At 35.9% G+C, this 25,981-nt stretch overlaps 1 pseudogene; it reads right to left on the bottom strand.

The window, feature by feature from the left end:
- Positions 1 to 23,267, bottom strand: part of LOC100518919 — a 38,599-nt pseudogene extending 15,332 nt beyond the window's left edge.

Raw genomic sequence — 25,981 nt, 5'->3', positions numbered from 1 at the left:
CTGGGTCACACCGTATCTTCCAGACTCTGCTTTCATGTGTGCTGGGTATCCCGACTAATCCTGCCTGGCTTTTCTACCTCTGCCATGCTGAAGAGCCCCTCTTTATAGCTATCATCATGTATATTATTTAGCCTCCTCAGCTAATGCCACTGCCATTCCTGTTGGGAAGCTTTGAAACAGGTGAGGTACTGATATTTCCACTGCATCTAAAGTATTATTTTCAAGGTGGCAAGATGAGACTGTTCCAGACCATCCATTAATAAAGTTGTACCGTGTTCTCTGTAAGCATGCAGAGAATGCCTCTGTCTCTGCTTTCTCAATCAAAGAACAAAATGCTGCAATTAGCAAAGTAATATTTGATTCAACTCACTTTAGCTTATGTGATATACATATGCCATAAAAATAAAGCCAGGAGATGCCATATAAATTATTCAAACCTGTGTGGGATATTGAGATCATTTTGAATGCTAGGAATTACTAGGTAATATGATGATATTATATCATTTACCACATTATCCCTAACATCGTAGGACACACAAAAAAAGCTTATAGTCAAATCACAAGCTTTTAATCAATTCAGACCACATTTCTGAGTGCCACTGTCAGCTTTCTGCACCAGCTGTTTTGCAGCTGCAATGAATTTGACATGTTCTGAAATCACCATGGAATGCTCCAGATCCTTTGGAAATACAGAGCAAAGCCTAAGAAATAAAAATTGTAGCCTGCCACACTGAACAAAATCAGGGAAGACATGTTTTAGAGAGTTGTGTGTACATGATTGTCTTAAAATATTTCAAATATAGGACCCGGTGTTGTGCTGAGCTGTGGTGTAGGTCACAAATGCGGCTCAGATCTGACGTTGCTGTGGCTGTGGTGTAGGCCGGCAGCTATAGCTCCAGTTCAACCCCTAACCTGGGAACTTCCATATCCTGCACTGTGGCCCTAAAAAACAACAAAAAAAAATTTGAATATGAGTAGTTGTAGTATTTAAGATATGTAATAATACACACATATATATCACATACATGCAAATGATACTATTTTTAATAATTTACTGCAAAAATCTTTTAATATGGAAAAAATATTGAAATAATTTTAGACTCGTTGCATATATATCTACCACCTACTACTCTTTTACCATATTCTCTTTATCAAGTGTATATCCAAATATTCATCCTTATAGGAATCCATCAGTTTATCTCATTTTCTATATATGTTTAATACCTTCTTGACTACTTACTATGGAAGTACCCAATTTAAAAGAGCCAAATGTAATTGTTCAGAATATAACTATTAGTTTCTAATCTGAGAATGATGGATTTTTAACCCTGGAAAAGAACTTTAATCTCCTTACTGTAATCATCTTGTTATTTAGTTATAGAAATTAAGACATACTTGTTTTAAAGAGTTTGAGTAAGAGTGCCCAACTACTACTTAGTAACTAATCCAAGCTTAGAATTCTTACTCAGTATTTTGCATAAACATTAACTTGGACAGTAAGAGAAAATGGTAAGGTGTTAGTAAGATGAGGAGAATCGTGGAAGCATGCTCTTTGTTAAAAAATGGAAGTGGGAGTTCCCGTCGTGGCGCAGTGGTTAACGAATCCGACTAGGAACCGTGAGGTTGCAGGTTCGGTCCCTGCCCCTTGCTCAGTGGGTTAAGGATCCGGCGTTGCCGTGAGCTGTGGTGTAGGTTGCAGACGCAGCTTGGATCCCGCGTTGCTGTGGCTCTGGCATAGGCCGGTGGCTACAGCTCCGATTCAACCCCTAGCCTGGGAACCTCCATATGCCACAGCTGAATTAACGGTGAGGTTTCAGAAGGTACCCGAGTTAAGTGAGTTAGGAGCTGAACACATATGAAAATCCTCCCACTGTGTAATCAAAAGAAAAAAAATCTGCTAAGAATGCCCTAATGCTAGTAGAAATCTTGTATGTGTGCCCAGTTTATAAAATTACGGAATGTCAAGGGGATGAAGAATTTAAGTCTAACTGTGTTCAGAAGAAGGGAATTTGAGTGGGAGACAAAGAGCGTCTGCTGCTCAAATCCAGTTTGATAAACTCACAGACTGTCCCAATTAGCACAGTTTAGAGAGCATAGAAAGAATACATACTTTAGCTTACACATCCTCTCAAATAAGAGATGCTTTGCTAGAGGGGTGCTTAAAACTAACTCTAATCTTGCTCACAAATGATATGCATTATTTCCAGACATATGCTTAGATAAGAGTTCAACTCTGTTCAGAGAATGAATGTATCACCATTTCATCCCTTTGGCACTTTTATGTTTCTATGTTTTAACACAGGTTTTAAAAGAAAATTTAAAATCAATAGGTGAATGAATGTTAGAGAATTGCTAAAATTTAGAAAATGAAAAATTCTTTACATTTTGATTCATACTTGAAAGTTGGTAAAGCAGAGAATGAAGGCTTTTTTCTCTTTTTTATTTCTTTCTCTTACATCCTGTGAAACCTATCTTCTTTAGGACTATTTTCTTAGACTTCAGGTGAATGACTGAAATATTTTCCCTGATACCGTAGTTTTAGTGATTTAGAGTGCTCAAGAACTTGCTGGGAAATGTTTAAAATTTAGCTTCCTGAGCTCTAATGTGAACGAGTTCAACCTTCTGTGCTTTTTTTTTTTTTTAAGTCTTATTGAGGTATAGTTAATTTACAATGTTGTGATAATTTCTGCTGTATGACAAAGTGATTCAGTTATACATACACAAACATCCATTCTTTCTCAGATCTCTTCACATATAGATTATCACAGAATATTGGGTAAGATCCTTGTGCTATATAGCAGTTCCGGGTTGGCCAATCATTCCATATATCACACTCTCCAGGTAAGTCTTTAGGTGACCGGTATGTGAGAATTATTGGCATGGATAATTCTGTATTAGAGGTCAAGAAGTCTCGTGTTTAGTTCTGGTCCTATAGTAAATAGTAATTTATTGGATGGCCCTACCAAAGTCACTTATCTCTAGAATTTATTCTCTGTGATGTGGTAGATTCCAGACCCATCCAGAAAGATAAAATAAAAATTATTTTTCTCTTATGGAGCTCTTCTTTGTATGACAAACAATACAATAATAATTATGGTAGGACATTTATAAGATTTAAGGTAATGTATTTAAGAACTTAATGTTTAATATTAAATAGTGCTCAATAAATAATGGTCATTATAATTATAAAATTGTTAATACCATAAAGAAACAGGCGTTAAACTCATCTGTTATTTAGACTAGCCTTGTAAAATGTTAAATTGACTAAAGTATTTCTGAACAGCAGGGTCATCTGCTCTAAATGCTCCACTGATCATGGTTTTATCAGATGACTCACTCATTTTAGGGTACCATAAATGTGGGGCTTGTGGTCTACTTAGGGAAAGCAAAAGGTAACAGAAAAAAAAGGTTAGGGTCAATAGGCCCTGGAGATAGACCACAGGAAATGAATACATTTAGCCTCAAAAAGATAAGCTCAAGGGTATATCAATCTCTTTGACTCTCAATTTCCTCATCTTCAAAGTTGGACTAATGATTCCTATTCTCAGGTTCATGAATCAAAAATAACTGTAATAAAATTCTGCCATTACTAGTTGTGCAAATTTGGCCCAAATAATTCACCTCTCTGAGCCTTATCTTCATCTGTAAGATATAAAAATATGCTTAGAAATACTTTATAGTTTGTGAGAATTCTTGGTGCATGATACAATCTTAGCACTCGGTGAATATTTTCTAGTGCCATGGACTCATCTATTAGTTTCCTAGGACCTCAAAACAAAGCACCACCAACTGGGTGGCTTAAAACAACAGAAATATCTTATCTCACAATTGTGGAAACTAGATAATTCAAAATCAAGTGCCAGCAGGGCTGTTTTCCCTCTAAAACTTGCTGGGAAATTTTTCCTTGCTTCTCCCTAGCCTTTTGAGGTTGGCCAGCAATCTTTGACATTCCTTGTCTTGCCGCTGCCCACCCACTTTCTTCTTCTACTATCACATAGCATCCACCTTTATGTCTCTGTCTGCACATGGCCATCTTCTTATACGAACATCAGTCATGCTAGAATAAAGGTCCCCTCTACTATTCATTGTCTTCATAGTAACTGATTATATCTGCAGTGACTCACATAAGGTCACTTTCTGAGGTACTGGAGGTTAGGACTTCAACAAATCTTTTTTGAGGAGGAGCACAATTCAGCTCATAACAATGCATCAGTGTCTGCTTTACCAGGGCTATAGTGAATATTATGTGAGATGACAGATAAGAGTATTCCATACACAAAAATGTTACATAGTTTTTTTTTTAATAAAAGCCTTCGCATAAATGACAAGAAATTTTTAGAATGAGAAGGAGTAGCAAATATAAACATACTTAAACCTAACACAAAAATAATTTAAGTGACACATTGGAAAAATACGATAGCAGTGATGTTTCTGAAATGACTCTTTAATTGTTGTCTTTGAAAATAACATTGTTAATACTGCAGTTAAATCTTAGTATTGAAAGATTATGTTGGTCTAGAAAGAAAGCAGGTAAGGCTCTAATACTTCAAATTGTAAAGTTCATATCTTATCCTACTAAACTATATGTAACAAATAATATTTTACAGATGTATGTTAATCATTTTTCTCATTAGTGATAGAAGGAAAATTCCCTTTGTGCCATAAAGGATAATAACTATTAGCACCCTATATTTCTCTCTTCTCTAAAAATTGGAGATCTGATATGAAAAACCTTACCCACAAGTCGTATTTAGTAAATGAATAGCTTGGAATTCAAACCCATCATTTTGAATGAAAATCTTGTCTTTCTTTGGTTGTTCATTTGTTTTTACTTTTGTTGTTGTTGTTTTCTTCTATTTATGACACTGGTAGTACTAGATCAAAGAATGGTAGTAGCAACAACAGAGGATGTGACCAAGGCAGTCATTATAATTGTTGATTGACCCGAAATCTACATAGGGAGATAAGGCCATGCATTTCTAGTTTCCTTTCTGAAAATAACGATTTCCCATCATTTTTTTCTGACCTTCCTTAAATTAATATCCAGTTACTTTATAAAGAATAGAAATGATTCTTTGATAATAATTTGTTCCATTGAAATGATGAAACATGTAACACTAACCATTGCATATTGTGTGCAGCAACCAATTGTATACAACTTTGGATTTACTCAAATCCATGTATAAACTTAATGGGATATAAGCTGAAATCAGTAAATGTCAGGTGCAGATAGGGGAAACAGCATGTCAACTTAACTCTGCTCATCCTACTTCTTCCCTAGAGAACATTCAATTAGATTTATGTTATAGTTTCACTCTAGTGGGTTGACTTACAAAAGCTCTTTCTTATACCAAAACAAAAAAAAAAAAAAAATTATGCTCACCTTGGGAAAACATAAAGCTTTGCTTCCAGAAGCTGTTGCCAGCTGGCCTTCCTCAACCAAATCTCAGTAATTGGACCGAAGTCATGTGTTATATGCTAAGGTCTAGAAGAAGTCCGAACTTTTGGAGTAACATCTGCAGAGAAATTATAAGCCAACGTAAAAACATGTTCATTGTTACTGAAATTAGGAAGCTTGCATCCTTTAAAATTTTTCTGCTTCATTGGGTATTCTTTATTCATTAAACCTCTCCAAGGCATTTTCTTTGGAACACAAAAGGACAGCTCATACTCTGTTTTTTTAGGCTCATAAATTATTTGTTAGTTGTCAGAGTCCAAAGTTCTACAATGATGCTTTATTTCCTTTTAACACCCACTCACCTAGACCTCCATTTCCAAAAGAGAGCAGCTGGAAATTTTATACACTATGCATTTTTTTTTTACAGTCCTAAAGAATTGATTATTAAAACACAGATTGAATTTCTTAAGGTCAGTATGCTATGTTTGACTACATGTGATTTAAGTAATTATGCTTGACTAAAATATCAGAGATTAAAAGATGTGACCCAGAAGTGTTAGCTTAGAAGACTCTTCCAATCCTGTAAATCTGATTGGCCTGTCTTCAGACAAGCCTCACAAAAGTTATTCCATTTGACTCACTTTAATTTATTGCCCAGTTGTGGGCTTGGTGCTCACTAGGTTCCAGGAGCTATGGGGACTGCAGAGGAAGTAAAATCATGATCCTAGTCTAGGAAACTTAAAATTTCTATAATGGATATTTTCTTTTATAGTCAAGACATGTAAGTATCTTCAAACAAACAAACAAAACAATTTAAACCCTTATGAATATCAAACCCCAATGATGAAGTGCCAAATTCATGGCATAGAAAATACATGTAAAAGAGGGTCGATATTCCTTAGTTCTAATGCAAAACTGTCATGGTTTGAGTCCATTTTTATATTCTAAAACTGTATGTGAAACATGTTTTATATAATTATCTTTATTCAAAGTACTTCCTTTGTTAATATTTGGTTTATAAACTTATTTGGGAAATTTTTCAATGTTGAGCAAGGACAAAAAACATTTTAGCCCTACATTGAAAAATGAAAAAGGTTTTTTCCTCTGCTTCATACCTGTATGCAATTTAGAAGAGTGAAGGGGTAAAACATAAACAGATTTAAATGAATGTGTCATGAATCTGTGATATTTATAGTTCTAAGGCTTTCTGCTGAGTTTTTACTTTTCTCTACAAGGGACAAGTCCAAGATATAAGCTATCTATTTCTTCTCACTACATCTTAGCAGGTTAGTAATTTAGTCTGACTCCTGATATTTAAGGGAATTGCTAGAGGTTGATTTGAGCGATAACAGGGAAGCTAACTGGTCTCTGGCTGTTTTTTTCATTTCTTTCAAACGTATCTACAAACTTTAAACATGTGTTTAGTTCTTCCGTCCTCAATGTTCTCTGTTATTGAGTCTCACTCAAGTCCAAAGTCAACCTCTTCTATTGTGCTTGGTTCTTGTCAGATAAGAATGATAAGTAGGAAATGGTTTATCTCTAGACTTCAAATCTCTTTTTTACACACACACACACCCCCAACCCATATACTAAGAGGCGAATTTAGCACTTTGGTTTCTCTCCTATACCATTCCTAAAACCTTCACTATAAAAAGAGCTGATAAATTTTATTCCAATATATATTATTGACTGAAAAATACAAATTCATTCTAGTCAGTCTTTAAATTTGAATCAATGTTTCTTAGGACAGAGACCTTGTCTGTTTTACTGGGTGCTATATCTTCAGTGTCTAAGGAAATGGATTAGCACATAATACATGCTCAGTAAATGTTGAATGAATGCATGCATTGAAGATTAAATCTTCTGCCAAAGGAATTGGACAACTGCAGATGTCCGTGGAAGATGTTTAATTTATGTCTTTTTTGTTTGTCCCTGATATACCTCTCTCAAAGCTGCTTCCAATTTATATACAGTTATGCATATGGTGTCCTTCCTTCAGCTGCCTACCCCTGCTTTCCTATCTTGATAGTAAAGAGTAGAAATCTTCACTTTTACCCTGACTCTATATGCAAACATTACAAACCTCTCTGTGGGAGTTCTCATCGTGGCTCAGTGGTAACGAAACAAACTAATATCCATGATGACACCTCACTCATTGGGTAAGGATCTGGCATTACTATGAGCTGTGGTGTAGGTTGCAGATGCGGCTCAGATCCCACATTGCTGTAGCTGTGGCATAGGCCGGCAGCTACAGCTCTGATTTGACATCTAGCCTGAGAACTTATATATGCCATGGGTGAGGCCCTAAAAAGTCAAAAAGTCAAAAAAAAAAAAAAAAAGGGAAGAAAAGAAAAAGAAAACTCTCTGGGAATATTAGAAAAGTGGTATTTTAGGTGAGTGTTGGCAAAGACTGAATTGCTAATCATCTGAGTCCCCAGCCCCCCTTACAGCTGCTGAAGAATAGGCCCTTAGGCACACAGAAAAGAAAGTCTTTGCGGTGCATGAAATTGATAAAGGAAAAGCAATTCTGTAGCCCTCCCAGGCATATCTATTAGTCTTAAAAGTATTTAATTAACTTTATTGCAAAGCAACCACACTAAGGAATAGAATGAGGTATTTAATTTGTGTGTGTGTGTGTGCCACTGTTTCTTGACTCCTGAATCAGGGGAGCTTAAGGGAAGGAAGTACCAAGAAATCTTGTGGTGTTGATCCAACCAGGTTGTGTGAGAGAAACTTTCCCCATTGTTGTATAAGTGGTAAACAGTCACAGGACTGGCCAGGACTCACAAACTCACAAAGCAGTTCTTTATTTTCCTACTGATTTCTGGGACTTAATCCCCTCTCCTGCACCATCAAGAGACCTCCAGAAAACAGAGATACTAACGTTAAAGTTCAGTGTTTTCTGGCTCCGATTACAGCCATGTAAGCCAAGTTTTCTTTTCCATAACAAATTCTAATCTTGGGTGTCTATTCATCTTAATACACACACGTATTTATCAGCCCATGGAGTTAAGCCTTCTGCTCAAACTAGCTTTTAGTCAGTTACTGACACTACCCCCTCTCTGCATTGTCTGAGAATTGACAGCAGAAACTCTTAAATGAAACCATTTCCTAAACACAGTAGAAAGCCTTGAAGAACCTGAGTGTGTGTCTGCTTTTGTCAAGGGGAGCACAGCATGTTTGTAAACATGTGGCTTGGAAGGAAGATTCAGGCCTTGACAGCAAGCCTGTGGCCCACTGATTTCCTGTTTGTCTCTTGACAATGTGTTACCCCTAGTAACTGATGGGGGAAATAATCTCTGAGAGAATGGCCAGCACTCCTTTTCCTTATTCTAAGTTCTGAGTTTGGCAAGTAAGGTAAAATAGAAACTTTGAACTGCCTTCTTAATTGCAGAAATTTGGTATACCTCTCTTGTCTTCATTCACTTCCCTCCTTCCTTCTCTCTTAAGCAAGGAGAACGATAGAGAAGGAGAGAGGGAGAGAGGAGATGAGATTCTGCCTTGGTATTTTGGTCTGCTGAAAACTATACGCGTCAAGTTGATATAGGAGAAATTTTTTAAAAAGATAACACAGTACCTGCAGAGTTACCATAAATAAGCTCCACCTCCATATCATAGAAAGTGGCTCAGCTGAGTAGACCAGTGTACCTTGGATGCCTTTAGTTTACCATATAGGCAGACAGACAGAAACAAGTCACATACATCCATTTATTCACTCAGGTGGCACTTGCTGCGTAGGAAACACTGCAGACATGTATGTTATTTTATCCCTTTTGAAGTAGAGTTTAACCCACGAGGAAACAGAACAAGAAGAGGTGAGGTACCCTGCCCTGGGTCACACTCTGCAGTTTCAGGGCCTGGTCTTTGGGATCCCAGAGCTGGTCTGGTCCACATACTACAAAGCCTCTTCAGATAGAAGTGCCTAGTGTCTGAGGTACAGCAGAAATTAGACAACACAGATTCTTAAGGCAATAAATCAAAATAAGGACATGATTCCTGAGAAAACTGAGCAACCACATACTTAACTGTCGTGTTCACAGCTTTCTTAATAAGAAGCAAGAAAAAAATTGAGTCAGAGGGTGATGACTAATAAGGACCTTTCAGAATCTAACACATACATTAGTGTAAGATGGAAAGAGTATTCAGTAAAAATAATCATTTGTTTCTACTAATGGTCACACAAAACAATGAGCCAAGTCTAATTTTGAGTAACGATTTTCAGGTTCCTGTGTCATTAAACATTTTATATTCTCTATATCATGGCAGCCGTTGCTTCACAAATGACAATCAGAATGACTTTACCTACATGCCAAGTTCCTCTCAATATATGTCATCTCTTTGTCAAAAACGCTCAAACAAAATTTCCTTATATATTTGGGCCTGCGATAGCTGTTGTTTGTACATATATTTTTTTAACCATCAAAGGGTTACCTTCATATTCTGAAAGTGCTTGGATTTCTCATTATGCTGGTCACACACTTAAACATTTTAGTAGTTAATGGGCCATTTGCTCCACAACATCAACTGTAGGTAGTGCAAATTTAATTTGGAGGATATCTTTATATTAGGATCCACTAAATTTTTAGAAATTACTGTTCCTTCATAAAACTATTTTCTTAATATTATTACTATTACCATTCATACTTCATATTACTACAGTACATGTTACTAAAATCAGCTCAGGTCATTAATTATTACATAATCAAAAAATATCTATCAGGATGTATCTTAATTTCTACCCATGTTAGTACTCTAAATTTTACAGAAATCGGTAGCTTCATTGGTTTGTTCAATTTAGCAGAGACACGTTCACAATGATTTAGCCTTCCACTTACACAGGCTTCTTCCCAGACAGATTCCTAGAAACATTCACAAAGTCATAATAATTTTTGTGATATTTACAGTGGTAAGATATTTTAACTACAATTGATTAAAACCACTGTCTCCGTCCATCCCATCTTTCCCCCAGTGGCAGGCAATGCTGGAGTGGCCACAAACATATTTGAAATCTGGCTAAAGAAAATTTACCTTGACAATACTTTGAGTTTGAGTTTAATGGTATACATTTATATGGTTTATGGTCACTTAAAGTGTATAGGTATGTAATTGCTGACCATCTGGATACAGAGATGACTTCCAGGAATCTTTCTCATGCTCTTTGACTCAAACGGGGCAGAGGTAGAGATCCTTTGATTGTGGTCAGTTCAAAGAGCAGTGTGACTACACTGCTTATGGAAACTTGAAATGCCTTAAAATCATCAGGTCTTAGATGAAACACCTTGGGTAGAGATTTCCATCTGTATCTGACAGCAATCCTTTGTAACACTATAAATGATGATATATGAAACTAAAAGGAACATTTTAAACTATCAAAAAATACATCTTTAATATGCTAAAACAAAGACTTAATTATCTTCCTATTCTTTCTAGAAAATATTACGAAATTATTGTCATGTGAAGAATACATCAAAAAATAAGGGACAGACAATAAATTAATAAAAGTACTATGCTTTTTGGGCATTTTGATACTTACTTTATTTGCCATCTTAGGAAAATTTGGTCCTTATTAAGACTCTTATTCTCAATAAATTATTACATGTAGCTAATTTTGCATTTGCAGGTTTGTGTTATCTTTTGGGGGAGCATCCCTAGTGGTATAAGCTCCATAACCTGAAAAACCTGGATTCAATCCTGCATGACAGGAAACTAAAATAATTCAATTTATTTTCCTAAGAATATTATGTATTTGTTTCAAATTAAATTTAGTTACCAAAAATAAAGATTTGTTTAAAGTTTTCCTTTTTTACTTTAATAGATTTCATCAAGATGAAGGACCTTTATGTAGTTGCTCTTAATATGGCAATTCTGTTACGTTGTTTCATAGCCTGGCAAGCTAAATTGAAGTAAATAGTACATTTTCAAAGACTCAGCTTTGCTATCTATTAAATGGGTAATGAATTAGATTGCCTACTTTCACTTCCCTCTGGTCACCTTGGTTGTGCCTTTTGCTAAGTGAAAAAAAGACAAATACCCATCACAAATAATATACAGTGATATAATACACATTAACTTAGGACAGGTTTGCAATTTCTCTGTGGCTTAACTTTTTCAAAAATAACCTGGGACAATTAATACATGCTTCACAGGGAAGCTTAGAGGGTTAGTAACACAATACCAGTGTAAAGGCTTAGAAAAAAAGTGGCCTCTAAGACTGAGGTAGAATTATACATGATGTGTCCCAAACAAATTGGATTATTCCAGAATGGCTATAGGCCCTTAGTTTCATGAATGATCCTTTAAAAACAAAGAGTTAAACCCTGAAGGTTCAGTTACAGCTTGATGAAATACTTGGAATGACCAAATTTAGAATTCAGACTTTGTTGTACTTCAGAGATAAGGAACGGCCACAACTACCATTTCTTACCCTTGTCCAGAACAACACCTTATTATTCTCTCCTTTCTCCATAAATTGGAGTTTACTAGGCTAAGCAATTTTTTACATAAGTTTTGCAGGCATATCTGGTGGCTGCCACCAGATAGAAGGGGTGAGGACATTTTCATGCACTACTGGTCATGGCCTTAAACTCTTCATCATTTCTGTTTCTTTCCTACAAATCCAATCTTTGTTAAAATAACAAAACATAGCAGTTAACATTTCAAATATTTGCTCATATTACTTATACACTATAAAATGCTAATAATGAGAAAAAATTTCAAAAAGGTAAAAAAATTTAGGACACTTTAATTCTTACCAACCATTGTAAATTTTTTTTTTAATGTGCTTATTTTTTTTATTTTTTTTTCAGATTCCTTTTTAATTTTTTTTTTTTAATTTTCCCACTGTACAGCAAGGGGGTCAGGTTATCCTTACATGTATACATTACAATTACATTTTTCCCCCACCCTTTCTTCTGTTGCAACATGAGTATCTAGACATAGTTCTCAATGCTATTCAGCAGGATCTCCTTGTAAATCTATTCTAAGTTGTGTCTGATAAATTTAAATCTTGTTCTCATTCAAGGCATTTTCCTAAACTCAAAGTCATTCATTGATAATTTGTGGACTCCCAGTTCTAGTGCTTTGGTGCTTGAGAAGAACCCTGACAGAAATAGCCCTCATAGAAAGCCCTCTTTAAATTTATTTGGGAGAATAATTTCTATTTTATAAATACCACTCACAGCTGATCAGAGGCTAGGTATTAAGGCCTTTTTAAAACTTCTGATTAGCTCTCAATTCACCCAGACCAGGTTTCCAAATTTTTACAGCGTTCTGCTCCATGTGGCCTCAGAGAGAAGAAAAATATTCACCTCAGTTTATAAATCTTTTCAGGAGGCAAAATATCCTATATTTTGCCCAAACTCTCAGAGGGTCTCTTTCTGGTAAAAAGTGTTTGTTTTCTCTATTTCTCTAACTTTTCCAAGAGATTACAATTCTTTAAAATGACCATTTGGCATAAAAGCTAATATACTCTAAAGTATTTTCTTTTGTAAGTTCTTCAGGCTTTTGCTGTTTCATAACTATTCCTTTCCAGAACTTTCTGGTACCAATTTACTTCAAGGGAATCTTAGATTTTTATCATAGCCTTTATTTCAAAAATGACTTGAACAGCAAACTCAAGTTTTGAAGAGGTTATAGAAGTTTCCTTGCTTAACTAAAGAGCCCATAGTCTAAACAAAAACTCAAATACAAAAGCTCTCTTGATAACCAGAAAAATGATACTGTTGGAAATTGTTTAAATTCTACTGATAACAAAACCCATTCCCAGTAAAATAAAATGAATGCTCATATGGATATTCCGTTATGAAAATAGGTTTCCTTTTATCTTCTGTGGTAAGTATTTATTGTTTTAACAGCTCTTGGTAAGAAAAGCATAGCTACATGTATGGGTATAATTTTCTTTGATGTAAATTTCTCTTCTGTTATTTTCCTTACCTCCTATTTGTAATTTTGCATTGCTTTATGGAGCATCCATGACACTGTTAACTTTTTTCCCAAACAAATAGGGTCATTTACTCTAGTTCTGCTCCAATAGCTTGAAAAGTCCCCATTAAACACCCAGGTATCTTCCTAATTAAAGCAGGTACCTGACTCTTGAAAGCCCACTGGAAAATTCCACTGATGTTTGACACTTGGGGCAAATCAGCAATGAGAACTTCTGCTTAAGCTTTTTTAAACTACAAAGGCTCTTAGAATGTGAGCCAAGTACTTAACTGGTATAACTTTTCCAAAGAATTCCAGAAGTAACTCTTATCTTCTTAAGTTGATGAATCGAAAGATATAAATAAGACTTTATCTTAGGAAATTATCTCTGGAAGCTTACTGCACAATATTTTGTTGTATAAACAAACAGTTTCAAAGGAAAAACCATCCTTAATTAGAACAAACTTTAGTGCAGGTATTGAAAATGGTCTATTCTGAAACCCTTGGAGAAGCAGCATCTCAAATGGTATCTTTATTGCTATTAAGTATACATGACCTATGGCATAATCTTGGGTATGTTCCCCTTAATGGAAACAACCAATTGCTTTTGAGTCACCTCTTCACCATGGTAATCATAAGTAATTGAATATAATTCAAGGAATACTTCTAAATAGTTTGGCAAGAAAAAAAACCTAAAATTGGGTAAAACTTTCCTAAATATTTCACTCCTCAATTTCAAAATATCTAGAGATAAATTTTAAAAGTGTCTTGGAAATTCAGATGCAATCAATTTCACCTAAAAATTTCAGGATTATAGTTTTGTCACAATTGTAGCAGATAAGCTGATTCTTTGTGAATAACCAAAAATTGATAAAAATCAATAAACATTCCCCAAAAAGAAAGACTACAAGGCAATGCAGTTGACCTTTTGACTTGCCTGAGTAATTGACCTGAGTAATTTATGAGGTCTTCTTCATCTCTTTTAATTGTTCTGTTAACATGTTGAGATATATTTTGTTTTGTTTTTCTTATTTAAAATTAAACAGCCATAACCAAATGAGTCATAAACCTAATATTTATATCTTTATCATTTCTTTTTTTAGTATGAGATAATAATTAAACAATTATATATTGATTTAGCATATATTTAAAGAGACTAAAGGTAAGAAAGTATACTAGAAAATGTGTTGAGTTCAGCTCGAAATGTTACATGAATTAAGCAGTTTTTTCCCCTATATTCCTTTAGTCTACTCATTCATTCATTATGTAAATAGGCTAAACCTGTTTAGAATAATATACAGAATAAGTTATCATGTATCATTATCACTGTTATTATTTTGCTCCTTGTTCTCTTTACCTATCATAAGCACTGAGCCCCCTGAGCTGTCTCCAAGGTTGAGGAACAGTGTATTTAGACTCTGTGAAAGAGGGGACTGCTAAAAAGGAGGATTTTATCAAAGGGGCACATGGACCTCCCTAGAGGATAGACTTCTTGGCATTATGACTTCCTCAAGTTCTCAAATTGTGCTGGTGACTGACTGAATCCTCTATGCTGCCTGGTCTCTAATTAAAACAAGATGTCTGATATCAGAGGAAATGAGGAACAGAGTTCTGGCATGAAAAGCATTTCTCATTTCCTTTGGACATTTGAGACTTTAAGTGAGTTGTGGCACTCCACCTCTGGTGATTCAGTGACACCATGCATTTAAAATAATACCCACTCCTCTCTTTGTAACATGGACTCCAGTTTAGGACATCATTTTCTTATATGAAAACAGCTATGACTACCATGATAAAATCTGCTTTGTTATAGAATTTATATGAAAAGTTTTAAAAATTTAAACTCATGTATAATAGAAGGCTTCCTATGACACCACATCTGGTTAATAATCAACAAAGAAATGTTGATGCAAATTATATAAACCTATTGGTACCGTAATCATTTATTCTAAATAGTTTGCACAAGAACAGTTAATGAGGAGGAATGAAGGCATTAGTTTGGAAGACTTGGAAGAGATTTGACCTTCTTGTTTCTCTGAGCCAACAAAGCAGGTCATCTAGATATATGCTTACTCAGGACTAGAACATCTATAGGAGAAATCGATTCCTAGAGGATGAGATTAATTTGCAGCATGTCAAACTCTTTAACACTGCAAATTTGCCACAGGCATGGGATCTTTTTTCATGTATTTTTACTTTCTTTCATCCTTAGTCTGAATGTTCTTCCAAGCATTTATTCAGTATTCATTAAATTGATAAATGGTCTTTAAGATATTTTTCTACAACCAGTCTGTAAACTCTGCTGAAATAGCCTTTCCCAGAATAGAGAGCTATGAAAGGCATTGGAATGCCAATCAAATTTTGATTCAGTAAAAAAAAAAAAAAGTTAGATACATTTAAAGCTATAAATTCTTCTGTCTACCAAAGACAATTTTTCTCACCTTTCCTTTGGATTTTTTAGTTGTCTTTGCTGAAAAATGTGTATATTAAAATTGTACAAAGATAGTAAAGCCGGTGTGGGGATATACTGGAATTACACTTTAAATTTAATAATTGACTGTTCTTCATGGAGTCACCATGACAAACTACAGAATCTAGAAAGCATGTTTTTTCCTATTGTTTCACTATGTTTCCTTCAGTGCAGTTTGATTTTTATCAATAGGGTGTTGACATCATTTCCTTTCTAAGTGGCCATTGTTTAACTCTGGTGGAGAGCGGCAGGAAGAAGGCAATATATTTATTTATATAAAAGGTTCTAGTCAGGAAAATACTTTCTTGGGTATTTTATTTCCTCATTGTCAAATGCAAGGTTCTTATAAAAAGATAGTGGCAGTGTTTCCATTTAACACAAAAATGCGGTCATTTGTTTCTGTTCATGGAGCTTTTTCTTACCTCCATATCACTTTTGATAAACATGTTTTATTTTGGGATTTACTTTTTATCCTCCCCTAAATTCCAAAAAGTTATCTTGGCATTAGGATCCCCTGAAATTAAAAAAAGAAAAAAAAGAAAAAGACAAAAATCAAATACACTCATGCTTAGTGAAGATTGAGTTGTCTTCCATAATTCAACAGCCTAGTCTTAGGGCAAATCCAACTAAAATGGAAAGGATTATACTCTGAGTTGATCAAAAGATTGGAGGAGACTTGGGCTTTCAGTTTGACTTAGAGGCTGAGTTAGAAAGCAGCTAGAACAGAATAATAATGAAAAAGTATATGATTCCCTGAAGTATGCTTTAATCCCTTTTATTCTTCTCATTGCCATGGTCTTTTTTTCAGAAATGGGGTTCAGAAAATAAGGGCAAAAATGTGATCTTTTGGATCAGCTTAGAGGCTATTTCTCCCTATAGCTTTAATGATTGGGAGATAATTCTTTGAGCACTGGTAAATCTAAGGTTAATTTTTTCAAATAATAATATTAAACTTTTACTGATACCTCGTGTGTTATAGTCACTCAACTATGTCCTTTACATCAGTCATTTTATCCTCATAACAACACTGGGAGAGGTTGGTTCAATTTATCAACCCATATCATAGGATGAGAAACACTCAGACTTGCCTAAAATTATGCAGTTGGTACATTGTAGAGCTGGGATTTTAACCCATCAGCCTGACTTCAGAGTCTGAACTCTTAAAACTGTTTTACCGCTTACCTAATGTAAGACACTATTCATTGAGTAGTTCATTGAGTAGTTCTCAGTGAACACTACTTTAAGTATATTTAAGAGAACATGATGTAAAAATACATGTGCTTCCATTCTCACTATCCCTCTACCTTTAAGAAAACAAAATATTTATCACCAGAGATCCAGGAACAGTGCTAAGCCTTAGAGACACAGAGATGAATCATACAGAGATCTTTCTCGCTTACATCTCAAAGCCTGGTGAAGGAGGAAACTATATCCTTATTTGTGGGATTGTATGTTTTTTTAAAAAATAACTGCAGGTTCATTTAAGATAAGAAATTCAAATAAGTTCAAGAACACCCATTAAATAACTTTACATGTGACCAAGTAAAATCTTACCTTTATGTAATAAACATAAGTGATGTCTGTGCACGATTGCACAGTGATAAATTATTCACAGTGTTCCATAAAGAAAAAGTCTGTGCCATTTCATCACGCAGACTATAATATCTGAGTGACAGGTGTATGGTAATTTTGGTCCCTATAGCATCCTAATTAACTTTTCCATCAACTCAGAGTCTCGATGACACCACAGGTACTGACACAGTAGCCTTATGATGTGGGAAGCATTGTAACTGAACAGGGAAAAAACCCAAATAAACATAGGCTCAAGGATCAGAATGTAGTGTTTTCATACCACTCCTGCCCTTATAAGTACTAGGACTTTAGACTGTGCCCTCATTTGTCAAAATATGGATACTGTCTACCTAATCTTAAAAGTAGGTAGTTTTTAAGATTAAATGAGATAGAAGTAAAGTACTTACAATATAAGGGGCTAGCACAGTGGCTGTTACAGCGTGAGCTCTTAGGGAATACAATCTCTTTTGCTAAGCCCCCAAATCTTTCAGTATTCATGGCAACATCTAGGCTGGCTTAGTAGTCTCTACAAAGAATACTATTTTTACTGTCATAGTGGAAATTAATGGGGATGGTATTACAAAATTAAAGCAGACTAGGCTCATATCTCCTGTTTTGTGCTCTCTCCAATGCCTGGAGGAGAGGCTGTCCTCTAACCTCCTGCCATTGAGTGTCTTTCTGCTTGAATTTCCTAATGAGAAATGGGTAATCAGCTGGCTATTCCTCACTTCCAGAGAAGGTGGACAAAGACTCTATTTGGGTGTTTCCTGTGCAGATACTGCGCCTATAAGGAGAAAATTTCAAAAGATTTAAATTAAAGAGCATACACCCTACAGAAACCCTGGCCTAAGGCCCTCACTGGGTCATTTTTTCCTTTGTCTATAACTGACATATTCTTTAGAAGTTTTAAAATACATCTTCTCATGAGAGTACAAACCCAGAAATAGAAAATATCTTGCTTAGAGCTTGGTGTGCAACGCAGGTGTCCTCATTCCCAAACCATCATTCTTCGTGAGCCATGCAGCCTCAGTGATGTATACATAGCTGGGCAGACCTGGAGCCTAATCCCTGTACTATTCACATTTAACAAGATACCAGCCCAAGAACTTTGATCAATCATATCTATCTTTACTGAGATTTTTCCTTTGGGAGTTCAGAGGCTTTATAAGGCCCTTCATTCAATACAGCCTCTTAAATATCATCTGGAGACATTTCACCCATCTCCAAAGTTTAATTTCTGTGAACAGAGCTAAAATTGTGCCCAAACCGTACCCTCAGTCCTCATGTGTGCAACGCCTCACCCTCACGGCCATTCTTCTCCATCCCCTCCATTTAGTCCTCACTCATAACTTGTCCCACTCCCTCTCATAGGAGAAGTCACCCTTCTCTGACAAGGACACTTCCTTTATAACCAGGGGAACAATGTCCTTCATCATTTTGTTATATTGACTTATATTTTTGAATATTCCATATTTCAGCTCTCTTCTACAAACTCTTAAATATTAACGTGGAAAATAAAACAAGTCAAGTAATTATTTTCTCAGGAATGGTCAGGGCAATGTAGGTTGTTCCAAGGAAATTCCCTCCACTGACCTGGAGCCGCTAAAACCTCACTCTGAATCATTGTTGACAAAGAAATAAAACACAGATTCTAAGAGTATAGTCAGGGTTCCTAAGGTAGTACCCTGGGAGTCAGTACAGCTGGGAGAAAACTGTTTTCCCTCTCTTTTGTGGGGGCAGGGGGATGCGTCTGAGGTATGCAGAAGTTCCTGAGCTAGGGATCAATCCCACACCACTGCAGTGACCTGAGCCTCTGCAGTGACAAATCTAGATCCCCAGCACATAAGCCTCCAGGGAACTCCTCTATTTTTGCTTGTCTTTCTGTTTGTTTCCTCTGCTAGACTGTGAGATCCTTGAGGGTAGAACTGTATCTTATTATTTGGTATTTTACCTAGGATAAATTGGCTACTCACTGAATGTTCAGGAAGGAATAAATGGATGAACAAATGAAAATCCCTTTGGAAACTAAAAATTTTGTAGGTATTGAGTACAGGGGAGAGCAAAAGGAGAAAGGATTGCCCTCACAACCCACTTACCCCAAGATGATGGCAAGAGTCTGAGTTGAGCAGTGTTAAAGATATCCCTCCTTCCCAGACTCAACCCACTCCTCTTCCTTTAAAAATCCACACTGGGACCAGAGTCCCAGCAGTGCCAGCTCATTCACTGTCAGGGAATATCAAGGCAGCTTTCCTTTGTGGTCTGTGGTTAGAGATAGCAGAGGCTCACAGACCCCATTTGCCTGGTTCAGGGCTGTAATCCCTTTTGCTGGCCTTTCAACTGTGAGGACATCCCTCAGCAAGGCCAGGGGGGAGCCTTCATGCCCCCTTTTCTCTGCTGCCTGTTTCCCATCCTGGACGGGAAGGTTTCCATCACTTCTCTGAATAAATAGCTGGTCTACCAGGCCAGCAGGTCCTTTAGATTTTACACATCATATGGTGCCAAGCAGCATAAATTTGAATCTCCCATACCTGATCTCCCCCCTCCTCTAGCTCCACCATCGCTAAATAACACAGGGTCTTTTTTACATTGGGAGCTGCCAGCTGTGCAAAGGGAGATAACTGGCAGCTCTCCCAGCCAAAAAAGCTCAATAAGGATGAGAGCCTGTTGATGAGGTGGGCTATGGCTGTAGCACCTAGATTACAAATCCAGTTTGAAAATTGCAAAGGTGCCTTAATACCATAAACAAACACTATAAACTTTAAAAAAATTCCATCTTCCTTATCTGATTGAGGTTGATCCAGGTTATCTCAACAGCTAAGTGGCAATGCATTTTAAATGAAACAGGAGGCAAATCTAGATACTTTAAATAAGCACAGAAAACAGAATGGGGTGGTGCTGGTACCTAGTGCCTTATCTCACTTGCAGTCCCTAGGAAAAAATAGTGTTATTCTCAAAGAAAAATGTTAGCTGATGAGAGTGGCCAATTGATAGTTCTGTGGCCTTTAATACTTTATGTACCAAATTTTAGCTTTAGAATGCACTGAGATAAATTTGATTTTAAAGTTGAGCATAGTTTGAGTACAGATAAACTAATAAAATAGAGCAAAATAACTCCCAGTGCTTCTCAAAGTGCTTTCCATTGATACCACAGTGAAAGTGTGATTGAACATTGGATAAATTAATTTGAATTTATAACATCTTATTCCCAAAGAGGCATTCTCCTTTTACAGATGAAAAACTAACAGCTGCATATTTACATTGTGATATGCACTGATGTGATTTCAAGGTTTTCTCCCTGAATACATAGCAGACATACCTGGCCCATGGAAATTCCCCAAAACAGGTTCTCTGTCTCCTGTTTTTTTTTTTTTTCCTAGTTTAAAATTGACAATGCTGCATTTTATACAAAGATAGTGGTTCAATGAATTAGCAATTATCTACATTCAAAGAAAACTGCTATTGAAGAATTAAATGTATCATATAGTCGTTATTGAAGAGACAGAATTCAAAAGCCAGTCATTTTTAATGTTTAACATAATCATGCTCTAATTTAGATTTGTTTATTGTCACTTGTTCTGATTCATAGTCATTTAGATAATATATCACATTACTAACACATTTATAATCAAATATACATCATAAAGGAAACCTATCTACTTGAAAGTAGAATTAATAAAAAGTAAAGATAGCTTTAAATGTTGGTTCAAAGAAATTATGATCATTTTATGTTTTTTAAAAAGTCATTGGAAGCAGAGGTCATTTGTAAAAGCAATTTTGTGCCTTACTCAATGAACATGAATAAAAAGAAAGACACTTGATTTGCATGCGCATCAAGCAATCACAGATCACTTAGTAATTTTAGAGAACTGCTAGTCTTTGGTGCAGTAGGAAAATGAGCATCACAATCTTGAATAAAATTCACAGAAATAGTCTCAGGGTAGTAAATTGCCTGTAAACTCTCGCCTGGTAAAAAGCACCCCGAATTTCTGAATAACATCAAAGAAATCTGTGTATATCATGATTTCTCCATCTGAGAGTCTAAAATTGACCAACCTAATCAGTGCCATAATTATTACACTTGATGATAATGACTTTTCACATTAACTTAATTCTTAGCGCTTATCTTTGGGTCTTTTCATCCCTCCTCTACCTGCTCTAATTTCTTTTAGGACAGTTTTGCCAACTCATATCCCCATCGTATTGTATTAAATTAAAGAATTGTTCATCCCAATTGTATGACATTAAATGATGCAGTAACTGTGCAGACCAGTGTTTCTTTAGATCACTGCCATTCCTAAAATATCAACTGGCAGGTCTCCAGCTTTTCCATAATGTTGTTCTTCATATTCTTCATACCACCACGCTTTAGGTGGTACAGAATTCTCAGATGTTTTTTTCCTACTCCAGTAAATATTTGCCAGTTACTTGAGGTGCAAAGGCATAATATTGATATTATCACAGAAGATTAAATTACTTTTAATAATTAAATCAATATTTTAATTTGTGTAAAATTTAAAAACAGGAAGATGTTATCCTCAATCTTGATATTAATCAAATAATTGCAAATTTTTAAAAATGAGTTACCGTTTTCCAAATATTCTCAATGATTAAACAAAACGCTATGTTTTGGAGCACTTGAGATTATTACAATTGACCTAACATTCTTGGAGGACCACTTGGTCTTATTTTTGTTGTTGTTTAATTTTTTAAAATTTTATTTTATGGCTGCAACTCTGGCATACAGAAGTTCCCAGGCCAGGGACTGAATCTAAGCCGCAGCTGCTACATCACAGCTGCAGCAACACTGGATCCTTTAACCCACTGCACCAGGCCAGGGATCTAACCTGCACCTCCACAGCGACAGAAGCCACTGCAGTTGAATTCTTAACCCACTGCACCACAGCGGAAACTTTGGTCTTGTGTTTTAAAGGCACTAAAATGTGTGCTATCCTAATCCACAAATCCCATCTCTTGGACTATTTTCTAGGGCAAAATTAACAGATATGCAAATATTTATTTATAAGAATTCATTACAGTTTTATAGAGTATCAACATGGATATGTGTATATATATATACAGCTTCATATATCATGCTTCATTCAAATAATGTAATATGATGACAAAACAAGAATCTGGAAATATAGAATACAGATATTTACTGGTAAGGATATTTACTGGTAAAACATAAACATAAGGGTGTTTATGTTTTATTTTGACTGATGAGTAGCTAATAGCAGTTGACAAATTATTAGCAATTTGTGTAAAAAACTATTATATGTGTAAGGGGAAGTGTCTAAAATGTACACACTAGGAATTCCCATCATGGTGCAGCAGAAACCAATCCAACCAGTATCCATGAGGATGCAAGTTCTATCCCTAGCCTCGCTCAGTGGGTCAGCAATCTGGCATTGCCATGAGCTGTGGTCTAGATCACAGACCTAGCTCGGATCTGGCATTACAGCGGCTATGGTATAGGCCAGCAGCTGTAGTTCTAATTCGACCCCTAGCCTAGGAACTTCCATATGCCTTGGGTGTGGCCCCAAAAAGCAAAAATAAATAAATAAATAAAACGTACACACTAAAATATTTATAATGTTTTCTCTGAGCAATTTATAAAATGTCCTATTTTTTTCATTTCTGTTTAACAATATTTTTACATTTTTGTATGATTTTTTAAAACATTCTAAAGTAAAAATTAACATAAAATAAGAATTTATTACTGGCATATTTGTTCATTATCTATTCATTAACGATAATGAGCAAAATATTTCATTCCTCACCTAATCTTGAAAAAAAATCTTTATGTACTCCATACATGATATTGTTCCACCTCGATGACAACCACACCCTTTGCTTGTAATGGTCATCCTTAAGTTCTCCTCTTCCAGCTCGTCTCTGTAGAACCATTTATAGGAATTACTGTTTGTAATTGGAAGGGCAGGCAATAGCAAAAGTAGATCAATTCCAAGGAGTTATGAGTATTGAAGGAATTAGCACAAGGAAAATAAAACATATTTCCAGGGCTGTAAGGAAATACTTCAAGTCTGCCAGCTGTGCTGCAGTAACTCTTCAACATTTTTCAGTAGGAAAGGGGCCACTGTCACTAAAAGCCTTGAAAACCAAAAACAGTCCAGTCATCTTAGCAATGAGAGTCCTTTGTTGATCAGTCCAAATCCATCATCTTTATTAGTAAAATGAAAGCACTCCTTCTGCATGTGGTCAGCTTGACCTGTGAAGTAGAGCAGATCATTCTTTCCTCAAGCATCGCTCCATCGTCCCATCCACTGAGTGCTAGACTTTTTCTCACGATGAGATATGTTTTGTTTTTCTAAATCAAATCCATGGAAAATTGATATGTAAATGCTGAGCACTGCTTGCTTCTGCGTGATGGCATTCTTTGTGCAAGACCACACCTTTGGGAACGGCAATCTGTATAGTTAGGTTATTCATCGGAAATTATGTAAATTCTATGAGAATTGGTACCATGTCTTATCTACCACTTCAGCACTGGGTACAAAGAAGACATTCAGGAGTTCCCGTCGTGGTGCAGTGGTTAACGAACCCGACTAGGAACCATGAGGTTGCAGGTTCAGTCCCTGCCCTTGCTCAGTGGGTTAACGATCCGGCGTTGCCGTGAGCTGTGGTGTAGGGTTGCAGACACGGCTCGGATCCCGCGTTGCTGTGGCTCTGGCGTAGGCTGGTGGCTACAGCTCCGATTCGACCCCTAGCCTGGGAACCTCCATATGCCGTGAGAGCGGCCCAAGAAAATGGCAAAAAGACAAAAAAAAAAAAAAAAAAAAAGAAGACATTCAGTTAATACTTGTTGAATAAATGAATGAAGAGTGAATAATGAATGAGTATATGAATCAAACATAGTAATTAAAAGTGGAGTGTTTTTATACGAGTGGCCATGAAGAAATTATAAAACATCAGGTAGACTAAATTTTATGTAACCATTTAATGCATGATGAATATGTCAGAAAATAACATGGAATATTAAAATTATTTTCTAAAAGGTGCTAGGTTAATAAGATAGAAATTAGATAAAGCAATTTAATCCATATTATGCACCATAAAACAAAAGCCCATATGATCTAAAGTGCCACAGGAAAAAGAAATTAAGTATTCATCAACTCTCTAAAGAAGAGTTAGTGAATATGTAAAATGATAAATACCCAAGCTTCCTAACATGGAAGCAAGCAATAGAAGAAATGCTAAACTAAATAATCAACATATAGGAGTTCCCATCATGGCTCAGCAGAAACAAATCTGACTAGCATCCATGAGGATGCAGTTTCAATCCCTAGCATTGCTCAGTGGGTTAAGCATCCACGTTGCCATGAACTGCAGTGTAGGTCACAGACACGGCTTGGATCTGGCTGTTCCTGTGGCTGTGGCGTAGGCCAGTGGCTACAGCTCCAATTCATCCCCTAGCCTGGGAAACTCTATATGCCACAGGTGTGGCCCTAAAAAGACAAAAAGAAAGAAAAAGTAAAAGAAAAAAATAATCGACATACAATGATATAAAAATTCTAAACTATTGTAAGATTTTAAAAGTGGTAAACTTTGTATTTTTTAAGTTCAAATCAGTTGTAAAATATACTTAATAAACCAACATATTGAAATGTCTGCAATCTCAAAAATAAGAAATAAATAGAATTAGAAAAAAATAGCATGGCACCATTTTCACCTATGAATTGGCCATTAAAAACTAGCTGCTAATGTTCTTTGAGAGCATACTAAAAGTGGTAAAGTAAATCATACTTTGCTGATAGCAAAGTAAATTAGCACTATCCTTTTGGGGAAAAATTGGCAGTATGTTTCAAGTAGTGTAAAATGTTTGCCTACTTTGTTCTAATATTTCCATTTTGTAAGATTTACCCAATTGAAAATAACACACAAGAAATACTTCTTTGTATTCATTGCATTTTATTTATAGAAGTGAAAACAAAACCATAGCCAAAAATGTCCAAGAATAGAGAAAAAGTTAAGTAATTTTGGAACGCCCATTCAAAGGAATGTGAAGAAGCAATTTTTAAACAATTTTTATTTATTTATTTATTTATTTATTTATTTATTTATTTATTTATTTTAATTGCGGCACCTGTGGCATATGAAGTTTACGGGCTATGGATTGAATGAAAACTGCAGCTGCAGGTCTGCGCCACAGCCCCAGCAAAACCAGATCTGAGCCATATCTGTGATCTATGCCACAGTTTGCAGCAATGCTGGATCCTTAACCCACTGAGCAAAACCAGGGATCGCATCCACATCTTCATAGAGACAACTGTAGGGTTCTTAATCCACTGAGTCAAAACAGGAACTCCTGAAGGAGCCATTTCAATGAGAGTTATGGATATGAAGAAAGCAGAACATTATATACATAATACCTTTGCAACTATGTAAAATATATTCATCTGGAAAAGGTGCACTGGAATATTTTCATATGAGGAGGGGAGGACACCTTTATTTCTTGCTTCTTCCATCCTCTTGCCTGGAATAGAGATTCATGAGTTCTAGAAGCTTCTTTCACCTTGAGGGGAAGATTAGCACTGAGGGACAGTCAAGCCTAGAGCTTGAAGTCTGAGGCCCTATAGGCAGTGGAGCTACTGCACCAGTCC

Source organism: Sus scrofa, chromosome 8 (assembly GCF_000003025.6).
Source record: "Sus scrofa isolate TJ Tabasco breed Duroc chromosome 8, Sscrofa11.1, whole genome shotgun sequence".
Lineage (NCBI taxonomy): Eukaryota > Metazoa > Chordata > Mammalia > Artiodactyla > Suidae > Sus > Sus scrofa.
This window is presented reverse-complemented; position numbering and strand designations above follow the sequence as displayed.